The sequence below is a fragment of the Mus musculus genome, chromosome 5, assembly GCF_000001635.26.
Source record: "Mus musculus strain C57BL/6J chromosome 5, GRCm38.p6 C57BL/6J".
NCBI classification, from domain to species: Eukaryota; Metazoa; Chordata; class Mammalia; order Rodentia; family Muridae; genus Mus; species Mus musculus.
In genome coordinates this window covers 122964263-122976594 of record NC_000071.6, presented here as the reverse complement: position 1 = coordinate 122976594, position 12332 = coordinate 122964263, and the positions used below count along the sequence as shown (strand labels likewise).

General features: G+C 45.8%; 1 protein-coding gene across 9 annotated transcripts in view; it reads left to right on the top strand.

Moving 5' to 3' along the window:
- Window positions 1–12332, top strand: part of Kdm2b (lysine (K)-specific demethylase 2B) — a 118607-nt gene that overhangs the window by 12676 nt on the left and 93599 nt on the right. The window lies entirely within an intron of this gene.

Sequence of the window (12332 nt, the reverse complement as noted above, 5' to 3'; positions counted from 1 at the left end):
TTGGACAGGACTATTTAGCTTTGCTTTGTTCCTGTTGCATCTTGTTTGAGAATTTTCTTTTTTAACCCTTCGCCATGATCATGAAGATGGTTGCGTATTTTTCTGAAAATCTCCTCATTGGCTTTCATATTTAAATCTCAACTTCTGGAGTTGATTTTTGTGGCTGGTAAAAGATAGGGGTCAAGATTTTTTTTTTTTTTTTGGTTTTTTGAGACCGAGTTTCTCTGTGTAGCCCTGGCTGTCCTAGAACTCACTCTGTAGACCAAGCTGGCCTCGAACTCAGAAATCCGCCTCCCTCTGCCTCCCAACTGCTGGGATTAAAGGCATGTGCCACCAGGCCTGGCTAAGATTCTTTAAAAAAAAAAAAATGCAGATGAAGGGTAACCTCTCTCTCCCTCACTGGCGTCAGGTGCCTATGCTTGTAGGCATCTTTTTGTAGGGCATTGAGTCTGTTCTTTTGTCCAGACTATCATGAAACTTAAATGTTGCTCTGACTAGGTAACTTTGTAATAGGGCTTGCTACATAATAGTCTTTCTATGTTTTTGTCCTTTTTATTATTTCAGATACACTCATTACTTACTTCCCCCAAGCCCCCTTACCGGCCTGGTTTTCTTTTGTTTTGTTTTGTTTTTGAGACAACATCACACTTTGTATCCAGGTTGGCCTTCAGTTTTAGTATTTAGTAGTGCAGACTGCCTTTGAGCTCTGGGTGATCCTCCTGCCTCAGCCTAAGTGCTGAGACCACAGGACTGGGTCACCATGTCTAGCTCTTTCATTCTTTTTCAAGAATGCTTTGGTTTGTTGTTCTTTGCCTTTCTATATCAGTTATTTTATTTTACACGTGAGGATCAACCCAGGGCCTCACCATGCTGCAAAAACATTTGATCTTTGGGCTGTTCTTACCCCAGCTCTCTATATGATATTCAGAATCATCTTGCTGATATTTTTGCGAAAGCTGAGGTTGGGTGTATGGATGCACATCCTACAATCCTACCACTGTAGGAGGCTGCGGTAGGAGGTAGGAGGATTCAAAGTTCCAGGTCAGCCTAAGCCACCTAAGGAAACAGTTGTATTCCGGAGTGGTAGCTATGCCTTTAATCCCCAGCTCTTGGGAGGCAGAGGCAGGCAGATCTCTGTGAGTTTGAGACAACCCTGGTCTACAGAATGAGTTCCATGCCAGCCAGGGCTTCAAACACAAAAAGAAACAAATTGACAAATAAATAGAGGAAAAAAGAGGACTTGTAAGAAGATTGGGGGCTGGAGAGATTTGCTTTTTGCTCTTACCGAGGACCTGGGTTTGGTTCCTCCCACCTACTTGGGAGCTCACTGCCATTCACAACTCTGGTTCCAGAGGATCAGGTGTTCTTTTTATCTCCCAGGACTCCAGACACATTTGTGGTCTACATACATATGTATAGGCAAGATACAACCTAAAATAAAAGAAATAAACCTAAAAGTTTTTTTAAATAAAAAAAGTGAGAAACTGACTTTGTTTGTTTGTTTGTTTTTGGTTTTTCGAGACAGGGTTTCTCTGTATAGCCCTGGCTGTCCTGGAACGCACTCTGTAGACCAGGCTGGCCTCAAACTCAGAAATCCACCTGCCTCTGCCTCCTGAGTGCTGGGATTAAAGGCTTGCGCCACCTTGCCCAGCAACTTTTTTTTTTTTTTTTTTAAGATTTATTTATTTCATGTACGTGAGTACACTGTAGCTGTCTTCAGACACACCAGAAGAGGGCACCAGATCCCATTACAGATAGTTGTGAGCCACCATGTGTTGACTGGGAATTGAACTGAAGATAGCTACAGTGTACTTATATAAATAAAATAAATAAATATTAAAAAAAGAGAGAGAGACATATCAATCACACTCAGGAAGTTAACACAGATACTAATATGTAGTGAGCAATTTCCCATTTGTTCCCCAAATCTTTTTTATTGCTCTTCTTTTCTTTCTTTGATTCTGACATAACAGTTAAGGCTCAAACATTGCTTTTACAAATATTTGTTAGTATCTATGGGGGAATTTATCCTATAAGTCCTCAGTGGTACTAAAATCTGAAGATGCTTAAATCTGCATATATATATGATATATGTGTGTGTGTGCGCGCACACACACACACACACACATGATGGCATGGCATTTATAGCTAATCTGCTTATCTTTTCATGGAGTTTGAAGTTCCCCTGGGATACTAATACATCCCCTAATACAATGTTAGTGCCATATAAGGAATTATCATGATGTATCTGCTGCAATGTAATGTATTGACAGGAAAATGAGTCTGAACACATTCTACATAGACACATTTAGTTTCTTTGAAGTTTTTTTTTTTTCCTGAGGGGTCCAACATAGGGCCCCAAGTGCCAGCAAGCTGTATCCTTCCTTAGCACTGAAATGCAAGTGTGAGATAGGTTATCTCTATGAAGTCCAGGCTGGCCTTGAACTCTTGAACTAGCCAGACTCTCTCCTGGTTGCTGAGATTATAGGTATGAACTATTATCCCACCATGACTAGTCAGAATTTTTTTTTTTTTTTTTTTCTGAAATATTTTCAATCTGAGATTGGTTGAATCTGCTAGTAGGAACTTATGGTTGTTATCAAAAGTGTGTCAATCTTTTTCTACAGCTAGTTTGAGTCCTAGGGATTTTCAACCTGTCTGGTTTCAGCTAGGGATACATTCAGAGAAGATGACCACCATGGGACCTAGGATTTTATGTGGCCTATAGGGTCTCCTGGGTTATATTTAGTCTTTGGGAATTCAGGGAGAAAAGGGGTCAGAAGTGAGAATGACAGAGATTGGCAGACCATGTATGGCCTTGGACTCAGAGATCCCCCTGTACTGGCTTTAAAGGTATTCCATGCCGCACCTGGCTTTCTCCTCCCCCACCCCCAGAAGATCCTTTATGTCTCAGGAAAGGGACTTTGGAGAGGTGAGGTTTCCCGCGGTTATGGAGTCTGATTGCTGTGCCTGTGTTAGCGTTTTCTTTAAAGAGATATTGGAGCCAAAAAGACACAAGAATTGTTTCTCTATTCATTGATCTAATTATAATGATAACCTCTTGTCTCCCCGGCTTCTAGCTAGGATAATAGCTGCCTACTTCTGTCTCAGGTCTGGCTCTGTGCTGAGTGGTTTAGGGGGGCTTGGGAGATGTGGGCTCCATTCTCATTGGGCTGAGTTTAGGGGGGAAAGGCTACAGATTCTCATAACTTGGACATCTGAGGTGACTGAGTTGTCCTCAGATCCTTTTGTGTGTTTGTGTATGCGTATGTGTGCACAAGTGTGTACGTATGTGTGAGGGTACAGGCTCTGTGAGTATCTGAAGGCCAGAGGAGGAGGATGGGAGTTTTGCTCTATAGCTTCCCATGTTTCATTTATTTATGCTGTACTTGATTCTTCAAAATAACACTCATTTATTCATTCATTCATTCATTGTATGTGTGTGAGTGTGAGCCTTGGCAAAAAGTGTTGAGATCAGGAGACAAATTTTCTGGTCTGGAACTCAGCCATCTGCCTGCCTCTACCTCCTGCATGCTGGGATTAAAGGCATGTGCCTCCACCACCATCTTCCTTCCTCCCTTCCCCCCTTCCTCCCTTCCTCCCTTCCTCCCTTCCTCCCTTCCTCCCTTCCTCCCTCCCTCCCTCCCTCCCTCCCTCCCTCCCTCCCTCCCTCCCTCCCTCCCTCTCTCTCTCTCTCTCTCTCTTTCTTTCTTTCTTTCTTTCTTTCTCTTTCTTGATACAGATCTTACTGTATATTTCAGGCTGGCCTCAAACTCTGCCTCTTCTTGCCTTTCGTCTCTTGATTGCTGGAATTGTGAACTTGTACATCGTGCTTGGGTTAGACCTTCCAAAGCTTTGTTTAAAATTGTAGACTTTGGGTCTGGGAAGATGGTTTAGTGGGTAAAGGCAATTATTGCCAAGCCTAATGACCTGAGTTCAATCCCCAGGACCCACTTGGCATAGACACATGTGTGCACGCGCGCGCGCGCACGCGCACACACACAGACAGAGGCAGGTACAAACACACATACGAGTGTACACACACATATTAAACACGATAAGAATTTTTTAATACAGACTTTTATTTGTTTGTTAATTATTTTATTATCTGACATGCTGGGGATTGAACCCGAGATCATTTGATACCATGCATAGGATTCACTGCCAGCAGCATCTTTTCCAGTTTTAAAAGGTTCTTTAGCCTTGTCCTGGTCCCACTTCCACAGTTTGTAAATGAGCACCGAGGACTGGCGCTCTGCCCGTCGAGTTGCTCAGATGGTCTATGGCCATCTGCTTCGGATTCGGGCTTTGATTTCAGCGCTTAGAAGACAAGGCTTTTGTTCCATTCCAGAGGAAAAGTGACTCGGGTGTGGGTGTAGACAATGTTTGGTTCTAGCTCTATTAAATTTGAGCACAGGACAGAAGTTAAGATAAGGACAAGTAGTGTGGGGAGTCCCAACTGTCCAGGACAGAAATGCAGGCCAGGGAGGGCACGAAGGCAGGAGCATTAAGAATTGTGATCCCAAGAAAAATTGGGATTTCGGATTCTTTCCCCAGTATCTTTTCTTCACCCATCTCACAGATTTGCTATGAAGTTAAATCCCTAATGGTTGTCAAATTCAAGGGAAACTACACACACTCTCCTAATGTTTCTTCCCACTATGAATTACTGTCCTGTAGGGGTTGCCCCTTAAATAATAAACACAAGTGTTTAGGTAGCGATAAAAGCACTGTAAACGGAATATAAGAGTCCACAGTGCTTTTACTGTATCAATGCTCCTGAACATCACTGCGAACATCACTGCCTAGCAACGGCACGCTGTAGGGTACCAGCCCTTCAGCTTCGTGATCACAGGGCTGAGTGGGAGCCTGGGCTGGCTGTTGCTGCCTTCCAGAAGTATCAGATTGCCTGGGAACAGATCAAAACTTAGAATACAAAGTATGTTTTTTTTTTTTTTTTAATGTGTTTTTCTTTTGCACTGCCATCAAGTAAAAAAAAGTCTTAAGTCTAGTCACTGTCAAGTTTCAGACTATCTTTAATAGCCATAGCCTTATCTACCACTGACAGAGGGATGCTATTATGTGTGTAGGGCCTCTCCTATCTTTTCTTTTTCCTGGTTTTAGGAACTGAACCCAGTGCCTTAAACTTGCTGGGAAAGTCGTCTACCCCTGACCTGTATACCTCTCCTCATGTCTGTTTTATAGATGCCAAAACCCAGGCTCAGGTCTGGCTGTATCTAGGTGCCAAGAATGTTAGTGAGTGTATGCAAACCCTAGTGCAACCATGTGAGAAAACACCCGAGGCTTCAGAGTAGTTTGTTCCTGACCAAGCAGCCAACAAGTAAAAGGCCCAAGACTGTGCTCGAACCTTCCTGAACACAGAGGGTTTTTGTTTCAATTTTTACCCTTTAAGCCCAGGATAGCCTTGAATTTGTGGTGGTCCTCCTGCCCCGGTTTCTGAAGTGCAGAGATTGCTCTCCTATGGTCTGTTTTTATAACCTCTGCACAAGTGTTGTTGCTGGCTCCCAGCCGTCATCTAGAAAACTTCCTTGTTGCTTTCTCTGATTTCCTTGACTGGTTGCATTTAGATTGGGTTTGTCTGTCTGGTTTGTGTCTTTTCTTTTTAACCTTTTAAATTTTATATGTTTGTGTGTATGCGTTTGGATATATGGAGGTCAGAGCAAAATTCTCTCTCTTATGTGGTGGATTCATTCCAAGGATCAAACTCGGATTGTCTGGTTTGACGGGAAATGCCTTTATCCATTGAGCTGCCTGGCCTGCCTTGGAATTATGTCTTTGGCATGGTGTCCAGAAAGGCAAGGATCTTGAGGCAGGGGGACAGTCCTGGAGAACATTTGCAGAGGTTTCAGGATGAGTGCACAGAAGATTTTGGATTTACCTTACTTTACAGATGACTAGATCTACGGAGACCTGTCCCGAGTCACACAGTATTGCCCTGGACTCATTTCCTACACTCTTCAGTTTGGAGCAGGGTCTTTCTGGGAGCCCCACTATTGGGCTTTTACCAAGTGCTTTTGATAATTCTATCAGGGCAAGAGGGTGGTCCTAGTATTCCCATTTTACAGATAGATGAGAAACCTGAGGCCCAAAGAGGTTTACCTGAGGCCTCACTTGGTGGAAACTGGAGCAGAGGAGGGTATGAACCCCTACTTAATGTCTCATTTGATAAATGTTACTCACGTGAGCTGCATGAGTGGGTACGTTGGAAGCAGCATAAAAACCAGCTCTGAAGCCTCCTGGTGATTAATAGTATGTCGGAGCTGTCATGTGGAACATATCTGCGTTGCTTCTAAAGGGTAGTGCTCATGAGAGTTTGGGGTCAGTTCCTATATGTGCTTCCTGTTAGCTTCAGTGTGACTTTGAGCAGCCTCCTTCTGGCTATGAGCTCAGGGCTCTTGGTACTGACTGAGGAGCCTTCATTCAGACCAGGGGCCACAGGGCTATGGATTGATTTCTGCAGCTGCAGTCGGTTGGGTTTGTCTGCCATGTGTGAGCCCAGCTAGCCCATGAGGCCCAGAGAGATGGGAGAGAGCAGAGGAATGGGGCCACTTATGAACTTCAGGCTTTGTTCTGGGTTAAAAAATTCCCCTGTAGCCCTTTGACTTGGGAACCTAAGGTCAGGTTTATAACATAGATGTACCTTGCTTGGGTTCCAGGGGCAGCCTGTCCTTGTCACCTGGTTCTAACTGTGACTCAGTTGCCTTTTCTGTCTCTTTGGACACTGTCCTTTCTGATGCTAAGACCCTTCCTCAGAGACTCAGCTCTTTTGCACTTGTGTCAGCCTGGGAAAAGGAAAAAAAAAAAATTATTATTTTTTGAGACAGGATCTCACTGTGTAGCACCTGATGGCCTCAAACTCTTTATCCTCTCGAGTGCTGGGGTTACAGGTGTGCAGCCAGCCAGCTCCGGCTGACTGACAGGTTGCCCTGTCCCCAGTGGCCCCTCAAGCCTCTCTTTATCCCTCCAATCCAACTTACCCCAGTCACACTGATGGGAAATGAGCTGAGTAATGGCGTATGTGGTATGTAGTGATGCAGTATGCCAGCCCTGAGAGAGGTCCTGCATGCGCGACCCCACTCAGTGGTTTTCCAAGGGAAATCCCAGGAATGTAGTCCTAATGCTGAGTCTGTCCTTCCTTGGCCCACTCAACCCCAGGCTGCTTGCTTTTTATCTATAGATCTGACTCGTGTACTCTTTGAAGAAGTAAAGTTAAGTCTATGTCTTTCCCTGGCAGGAGCTGGACCCAGGAATAGGGTTTGTGGTGCCTATGGGACCATAACCTTAACTAGGGCTCTTGGCATTGTCCCAGGTGTCCAGAGGCATCCAAGGTGCATTCTGGGGTGTGCCTTATATAGCTGTCTTGGAACTCCCTATATAGAGCAGGCTGGCTTCAAACTCAGAGATCTACCTGTCTCTGGCTCCCAAACATTGGGATTAATATTGTCCCATCCTCTGTGTAGTTTAGAGTAAGAAAGATTTTAATAATTTTTAGAGTATTGCATATAGCATATTTTCTTTGTTTGTTTGGTTTTTTTTATTGACATACGGTTTCTCTATGTAGCCCTGACTGCCTCTTCCTTCCAAGTGCTTGGATATAATGGCATATAATACCACACCCAGTTTTTGTCTTTGAGGCTGGGTCTCTCTTTGTAGCCCTGTATTTTATTTTATATTTTTGTTTGTTTGTTTATTTCATGCATATGACTGTCTTGCCTACATGGATGTTTGAGCTCCTTAACACATGTAGAGTCTAAGATTGGCCTGTACAGCTGAAGTGCAGCAGCCTCTGGGGCTCTGATGCTGATACTGTGTACCCCTCCTCTTAGGGAGAAACCCATCAGCTGGATCCTGAACAAAGCTAAGGTACAGGGCTGGACATAATAGGAAGCTGAAGAGGATTTGTGGATGCTTAGTAACAGGTTCTCTGCCCTGTGGAACTCTTAGGGAACTTGAGGGAGGCTGACCTGTTCCAGCCTCTTTGACTCGCATTGTGTCAAATGTGGCCTGAATCTTCAGCAAAGACCAGGGATGCCCCCTGGTGGATATGCACCTTCCCAGTGCAGGCACAAAGCGGCTTTCTCTTGGGTCCGCTTCCTGTCATCTTGAGGGCTGCACCTAGCTGCAGGAAACTGGAATCACTGGCGTCAAGGGTCATCTTTTCACCCTTAGCATGTGATAAAAATAGGCAGTGGCAGAGGTGGCATTTAGAGCCTGAGCCCAGGTGTAGCCTTGAATTAGCTTCAAATTCCAGCTCTGTGTACTGACTGCGCATGCTCGGGCAAGTTAGTTGTCCAAGTGTCCGGTCTCTTATGCGTCCAACAGTAATTGGATTTCCGACTCATAGAGCAGAGATGATGGGCGTGCCCGTGGAGGGGACAGGCCTTTGCTGAGGTGCTTGGCTTTGGCTGTAATTGGGAGAAAGAGCGCGTTCCTGGGAATGGAGTCAGCACACCACGCGTGGCCGTGCTTTGCTCGTTTGTAAAGCAGTCAGTCCTTCTTTTCATGGCTGTGAGTACCAGACCCCGAATCCAAGAGATATAAGAACTCTTGAGTTCTTCTGTGTGTTTGAGGAGTTCATTTTTTCTAACTCGGTTTCTTCTATGTGAGAGATCCCCCCTCCCTTTCACCATTATTGGGCCATTGGCCTGTTACAGGGCAGTTCTGCGCCCACCCAGGCACAGCTTGGCACGTTGAAAGTGATGAGCTGTTAACTTGAGTGGCACTCGGGTCCATCCAGAGCCCTGTTGGTGCAGGGGTCAGCAGACTTTACTCGGAAAGAACCGGAGAGCAAACATTTGATGCTTTGAGAGCGGGATTTGCTCTCGGTTGCAGATGCTCAGCTCTGCCACCATAGCTTGTGTGCGATTCAGAACCGCTGCCTGCTGCTTGGTGCCGAGCATGCTTCTGTGTGAATGTGGGAACTCAAGTTTCAATCGTGTTCACAATTGAGAGATGCTCTTTTATGTCTACCTCTGTATTTGGGAATGTAAATAGCGCTCCTCCAGGGATGGCGCTTATGGGCACTCAGAATGCTCAGTCGTTCAACATACGATCATTGCATGGTTTCCTGCAACACAAACGTCAAACAAAACGAGGGTGTCCCAAACCCCTGTAAAAGGATTGTTTACGTTTATACCCAGAACGTCAGGAAAACGCTGAAATCTGCAAGTGGTGCGCATGTGAAGGTAGGCTTTGAGCAGTTTGTGCTTTGAGACCTGAAGTCCCTATGAAGTTGTCCAAGCCAAAATACATGTGTGCTAGATGTGTCTGTGACAGGATCAAGTGTGCTTTCATTATTGCGGAACAGAAAATCCATCTGAAAGTGTTGAAGGCACACACAGCAACAGAAAGCAAGAGAAATATGAAGCTTTTATTCCACCCCAGAGACAGGGTTTCTCTGTGTAGCCCTGGCTGTCCTGGAACTCACTCTGTAGACCAGGCTGGCCTCGAACTCAGATCTGTCTCCCTCTGCCTCCTGAGTGCTGGGTGTAGCTGGCAATATGAAACTTTTTAATTAAAATAATAAAAAAATCAAGTCTTAGCCAAAAGGCAGAGACAGGTGAGTCTCTGTGAATTCAAAAGCAGTCAGAGCCACATGATGAGACCCTGGCTAAGAGAAGAGAAGAGAGGAGAGGAGGGGGAGGGAAGAGGGGAGGGAAGAGGGGAGGGGGAGGGAAGAGGGGAGGGAAGAGGGGAGGGAAGAGGAGGGGAGGGGAGGAGAGGGAGAGGGAGAGGGAGAGGGAGAGGGGAAAGTCAAAGGTTAATAATTAAAGAGCTGGGTATGGTTATGCACACCAGCATTTGATTTTTTCAAGACAGGGTCTCACTGTGTGGCTCTGGATGGCCTCGAACTCACTGAGATTTACCTGCCTCTGTGCTGGGATTAAAGATGTGTGCAACCACACCTGGCCTCATCATTTTGAGGCCAGCCTGGTCTTCATAGTAAGTTCTGGGGCTAGATAGGGATCTCTCTCTCTCTCTTTCTCTTTCTTTCTCTCTTTTTCTTTCTCTCTCTCTCAAGACGATCCTCTTCTTAAAAAGGAATAAACAAAGTCCAGAAAGCTGCAGAAGCAGGCATGGTGGGGTGCCTGTGTCACCCCAGGATCTAGGAGAGTAACGCAGGAAGTCTTGAGTTCAAGATCATGATCATTCTGGTCTATAAAGCAAGACCTATCTTTTAAAAAGGAAATGAGGGGCTGGTGAGATGGCTCAGTGGTTAAGAGCACTGACTGCTCTTCCGAAGGTCCTGAGTTCAAATCCCAGCAACCATATGATGGTTCACAAACATTCGTAATGAGATCTGATGCCCCCTCCTGGTGTGTCCGAAGACAGCTTCAGTGTACTTAAATGAAAATAATAAACAAGCCGGGCGTGGTGGCACACACCTTTAATCCCAGCACTTAGGAGACAGAGGCAGGTGATTTCTGAGTTGGAGGCTAGCCTGGTCTACAACACCCCAGGACAGCCAGGGCTACACAGAGAAACCCTGTCTTGAAAACAACCACAAAAACCAAAAAAAACCAAAGAAAGGAAAAAAATTGGTTTCTGGCTGTGACCTCAGCATTTGGGAGATGGAGACAGGAAGATGGAGTTCTCCTGAGTTACATTGTTGAGTTTACACTGAGCTACAGGAGATACTGCCTCAAAAAACCACAAACAACCCAACAGACAAGTAGGCAGTGTGCTAGGTGAGCCATTGGCTCAGAGGCTCTTCTGGGCTAACCTAGCTGAGTGAGGCTGTAACCTTTAGGGTTATGATGAATACATTGGTTTAACTCTGGTTTTTGTAGAGTATGTCAAAGTCTCCATCTACTGCGTATTTGCCACGGAGATAATGAGGAACTCGGGTCTTTTCAGACCAGATGGCGGGTTCATGTTCATCGCGAGTGTAGCACGCAGAAGATGCCAGCTTCCTTAATAAGTCACCAAGAACTTGGCAGTCTCCATCGTGTCTGTTTTCTCCCCCCTTGAAGGCTCTGTCACTTCCTCCTCCCTGGCAGACGTTCTAGAGACACACATTTTCCCATTTCACAGAGGAGTAAAGAAAGACCAAAGGTTTGCTTTTGGCAGGGGAATCCAAGACACACCGGGAGGCCTTCTGTCCCAGTCCAGAGCGGGCTCCTTTTTTCTCTGGGGTGTTGTGAGAGGCGCAGAGTCCATTGCTGAGGCGGAAGGCTGGACTTTGCTGAGCAGGGCGCACTTGCTCTTTTCTGTTGGGCCGACATTCACAGGTGGCTTGGCGTTCCACCTCATATTTGATACTTGTTCATTCCGTAGCTGTTGTGTGTGTGTGTGTGTGTGTGTGTGTGTGTGTGTGTGTGTGTACACACCAGGCCCCTTTGTCCAGATTCGTGTTATGGAATAGTGAGAGCAAGACAGCAAGGTGTCGTGTGTAGTTTTAAATGTTCGTTTTCCGCCTTAGTCTGAGAGCTGGGACCTCGTTATCAGCCCCTCCCAGCTCCCTTTTGTCCCACCTTGCTTAGCTCTGGGATCACCTGTCCAGTATGTACTGAGGCTGCATCACCCCCAGGTGACCCTGAGTCATGTGACTTCCTCACACTCCAGAGCAGAAGTGTTGGCAGGATTGGGATTGAAGTTCAAAGAAACCAAGCTAATGCTGCCTCTCCAGGCTAGGGAGTGATCTCGAGCAGCCCTAACCAGGATTTCTTTTGAATCTGCAGATAAAAACCACACACTTAGCTTGTCACTTTATAGCTTGTCTTCCGTGGCACAATTGTTGGGCATAGATACCTCCCACCTGGAAATGTTTACCCTTATCAATTTATTGATAATTAGTCTCTCCCTCCACCCTAAACTTAGTGGCTTGCATCAACTAGTCCCCACCAACATCCTTGACCCCCTGGCATCCTTGACCCATCCATAGCAGAGGATACAGGCCATACCTGCCCCGAGACCTCACATAGCTGTTGCTTTCTTCTCGTTCCTAAGTATGACAGAAAAGCCCCTCTCTCTTTCCCAGTGTCTCCTTTTCCTCTTGGGACCCAGAAGTCCCACCTATACCTTCCCTCTACCAATTACTCCCTCCCACTCCCATGGCCTTCTTTATTGACAAGTCAAGAACCTATGGGGAATAAGACATTACGAACAGAACTTCCCCTTACAACAGGGTGCCTGTACCCCTGGTGCCTAAAAGGGGCATGGAAGAAGCACAAGAGAGCAGCACCATCCTTAGCAGTCCTGACCAGTGCTGGGGGTGATGTAGCCTCAGTACATTCTGGACAGGTGACCCTGAGTCATGTGACTTCCTCACACTCCAGAGCAGAAGTGTTGGCAGGATTGGGATTGAAGTT